The sequence below is a fragment of the Elephantulus edwardii genome, unplaced genomic scaffold, assembly GCF_000299155.1.
Source record: "Elephantulus edwardii isolate Elephantulus edwardi_28Jun2011 unplaced genomic scaffold, EleEdw1.0 scaffold00363, whole genome shotgun sequence".
Lineage (NCBI taxonomy): Eukaryota > Metazoa > Chordata > Mammalia > Macroscelidea > Macroscelididae > Elephantulus > Elephantulus edwardii.
The window spans coordinates 1637721-1641927 of NW_006400113.1; the positions used below are offsets into that span (position 1 = coordinate 1637721).

A 4207-nucleotide genomic window follows, 5' to 3' on the forward strand; every position below is an offset into this window, starting at 1 on the left:
GGGGTAATCAGGATGGGTGTGTCAGAGGCCATGCGATTGGCACAGGATAGAGCAGGGTTTAGGGCTGTTGTACATAGGGTCACTATGAGTCGCAAACGACTTGACGGCACATAACAACAACAACAACAACAACAATTGTTACCACCAACTCTGGTTCTATTTTCAGATGATTCGAGAAGAATGGAACCCACACATTTTTCTAACAGTTGTAGTTCTGCCTGAAGATCATCGGTAAAGTGCAGAGAGAAGCACCTAAGCAGCCTTCTTCCCAGCCATTAGTGCTGAGCTAAGTTAGAATTTGATAGCTTACTTTGTTGAGTGCTGAGATTTGCTACCTTCTTTTCCGGCAATTTGTCTCATCTGTTGCACTGTCTCTGGGGGCTTGCTGTTTCCTTTTGGGGGGACAAGGATTTTTCCTGGCTTCTTACTGGGTAGGAGAGTGGGCATTTGCAGGTTTAAGGATCTTCATCCTCATGTCCCTGGCATATTTCTCTAGCTCCTTCCTTATGACAGCTCTCAACATCTTTGAGACATTAAGAACCAGTTGATTTAATTTAATAGGCTGAAAGCTATGAGGCTCACGGGGCATGTAGAGCCCAGAATCATGACCACCTTAATTGTGTGTTGGTATTTCCTGTAGGAGTCTTCAAAGTCAAAAATGAAGTCACTCAGAGTCCAAAAGGCTTGTTCATCAGCTCAGTTCTCCAGCTTTTATGCCCAGGGAACCATAGGGACCATTGCAATAAATCCCCAGCACAATGTGGTGAAAGTAGTTTCCTGAGAAGTGGGTTTTAAAGCTGATGGGGAATCATTCAATGAAAGGATGCCCAGTGGTTGAGTATACTCCTAGGATGACAGCTTCAAGGCATTTGATAGGCAAAGACTCTCGGGTCATTTCTTTTTTTGTTTCCATTAACCCACTGAGCAGTTTCATTTTCCTAATTTCAAAGATCTAGGTCCCTGTGTGATTGTATTTCAGTATCTTCATGTAATTCTGGATTGCCTGGAACCAGTGTGGGATAGTCACTGACAGCATGTATTTTGAGGCCTGGGGTACTAAAGGCTTTGCCAAGAATGTAGCGTTCCTGATGACGCCCATCATTTCTCCTCCCTTGGGGTGCACCTTGGCCATGTGCTTCCAGATGCACTCCCAGTTTTGGCTGTCAATTAGGAAGCCGCTCTGGGTAACATGAAACAGCACCCTGTTTTCTTTGTCCTCCTCTTCTGAGCCCCTGCTTGTGACGAGGCTCACAGGTCTTGTGTGGCTGCTCCAGGACCCAGTACCATTGGTGCCTTTGCGGTGGGGGCAGTGGTGGGCCACATGACTAGGGATGTGTTTTTGGATGTTTTGTGTCTCCCGACTGTAGACTGCTGGAAAGGGGTAAAGTTTCTGGCTGGCCTCATTGCTGCAGAACCTCTCCTGGCGGCAGAAACAGCACTCACTGCTGCGACAGTTGTCGTCTCATTCCATTTTTCTTTCCCGAATGCTATTCTGTGTCTCTAACATTTATTTGGTGTGTCATCCTTGCATAGGGCCATGCTAATCTTCTCTGTATCATTCCAATTTTGGTATATGTGCTGCTGAAGCGAGCACTCTAATGTTTATTTTAAGGGCATATCCATTAAGTCAAGCCTCCCCTTTATGTACACACTCGAGTACTTCTTTACATAGGCTAGAAAATGAGAAGGAATATGCAACACTAAGTATACCTGTAACTGTTTTTAAGTTACCTTTGAATTGTGATGTAATTACTTGCTCAATACAAAGGAACTCCAAGTAGCAGTTCATGTCCAATGTAGAAAACATTATCTAGTAACACACACTCTCCCTTAGTAGAGATGTGAGAAGAATGCTTTCTATGAACACAATGCATCTGGGTTCAACAATGTAGAACACAATGTATTTGGGTTCAACAGGTCAGCACTTGGGCTCAGAGCAATGCAAGGATTCAAAATAAATAAATATGCTTTCCTCAGACAACACTTCCAGTGTTCTTTCAGCAGAAAATGTACTCAGAATTTTTTCCCAGTGTGCTATTCTACAGAGAAATCAATACATAAAAATTGCTATTTATTTAACAGAGGCAGTCACCATTACACCATTACAGTTACAAGTGAATCCCATTCCTATAGAGATTTTGTAACAGAAGTTGGAACAGTTAAGTATGGCTTGGTTTGTATCGAACATCACTTATCTAACATCGTCTTAGCACTGGCACCCTTTCTATCTGTAGGAAACATGAAACACATCCAGATACACTACATCATTAATATAATACTACAGTAACATTTGTCAACGTGTGGTTGTGTTCAAGTTATTCTACAGCAGGGAAGAGGGCAAGTCTTCCAGAAAAACCACCACAATGCAGACAGGTGGCATCGTCCAGCAATCCTGTTCTATAAGCTCAGCAGGTCTTGCCAGGCAATGGAGGGGCAGCAGACAATATCTCTTGTGGGTGTCCTGAGCTCTCAATCTCACATCTCTCAGAATCCTAGAAGGCTTAACAACACCAACAGAACTGTTGTTGTTGTTAAGTGCTGTTGACGACTCAAGCGACCCTATGAACAAAAGACCAGAGCACTGCTCACAGAATTTCAGGAGGCAAGCCATTTTGGAAGTGGATGCCACTCCTGCTTCCAAGCTTTTTAATTGGGAAGCTCCATCAAACAGTGTCCACCATAAGTAACGGTTATTGCATTTGGCACATCAGTGTAACAGAGTGACACAACACAGCAACCACATGTTACCTCTGTACAGCAATGTACACACCAGTGCTATACCACTTAGAAGAATGCTTAACAAAAAACAATTTAAACCAGGCCTGAGGACCTGTGGCCCTTGGGCCCTAATGGGTTTTTTAATAGGAGGCCTTATCACATCGCCTCTGGAGAAAAGGATGAAAGTCACACATGCAAGTGTCAAGGACTTTCGTTCATAGGGTCACTATGAGTCACCTATGACTCGATGGCACTTAACAACATCACATCGCCTCACTTTCCTTAACAAATCAACATTCCATCCTACAGCTCACCAATCACAGCCAACAGTTTCTGTAAAACCAGCTCCTGTAGATGACTTTCACAACAGAACTAGTAGTCTGTTTATAGGGGACTTTGTAAATCCCAATAAGACTTTCCCTGAGTTGTCTGCAATGCTTAAGTTAGAAATCTCTACATTCAAAACTAAACAATCAACATGGAAACTTTCAAATAAAAATCTCTAGGTGAGTTAAGAGTGTAGGTGAACAAGATCATTAGTCAGACACTGAGATATTTAATATTTTCACTTTTGCTTTTTTTAAAAAAAATCAAAACCCAAAACTATTATGGTTAAGTCAGAATCCACCCATTACTGGACCTCTACCAGTTTTCAGAGACTATGTGGTGGATTCAAATCATTTGTCTTTGGTCTGGCAGCAAAACTTCCTACCATTAGGCCACCAGAGCTCAATTTGCTTTCAAAAGGAAGGAGGAAAACAAGAAGCAGGGAATCGCTAATCTCATGTTGATGGAATGCAAAAAAGGTTGAAAAAAAAAAAAGAACACAGAAAAGCTCCAGACTTTTTTGCTCCATAGGCCTTGCCCTCCTCCACACAAGGCAATATTAGAGCTGAACTCACATTTCTAACTAAAGCAATCACTTTTCCTTTATATGGCTTATTATTTGCTAATATTCTTTACTGTTCAAATTTTAAACATAATCGGTTTTGTAGCAAAACAGTTCCATTGTCCATCAAGACAGTATCACCACCACAGAGTGCAGCCTGCACAGAGTGAACAAGCTTATTCAACCACCATCCTCCTTCTCCCTCTACCCAGTAATAAAAAGTTAAAAAGTGAAGCTAAGAGAAGCATGCTAAAATTCACAAATTTCCAACCAAGAAGTTGTTTATTGCACGTTGTTGTCTAGAAGGAAGTCTTACAACCTAGTGGATAGAGAGCTGCACTGCCAACACAAAGGCAGGCGTTTCAAATCCACCAGCTGCTCTGCAGGACAAAGATGGGTAATCTGTGTGATTTATAGGCCCTGAAAACCCACTGGAGGGTCAGCTATGAGTTTATCAACTCAACACGTTCTAACTCAATGAGTTGTTTGCTATTAAGAGGTAACGTAAATGGTGCAACCACTGTGGAAAGCATTGTGGCGCTTTCTCAAAAAGTTGCAAATAAAGATACCATTTGACCCAGCAATTCCACTACTGGGAAT

The 4207-nt window shown here is 42.2% G+C and overlaps 1 protein-coding gene and 1 pseudogene across 1 annotated transcript in view; both read right to left on the reverse strand.

Annotated features, from left to right (window-relative positions):
- The window catches only part of ABCB10 (ATP-binding cassette, sub-family B (MDR/TAP), member 10), a 92764-nt gene that overhangs the window by 70085 nt on the left and 18472 nt on the right, over positions 1–4207 (reverse strand). The gene's annotated exons all lie outside the window — the stretch shown is intronic.
- On the reverse strand, positions 287–1789 carry LOC102850153 (annotated as a pseudogene).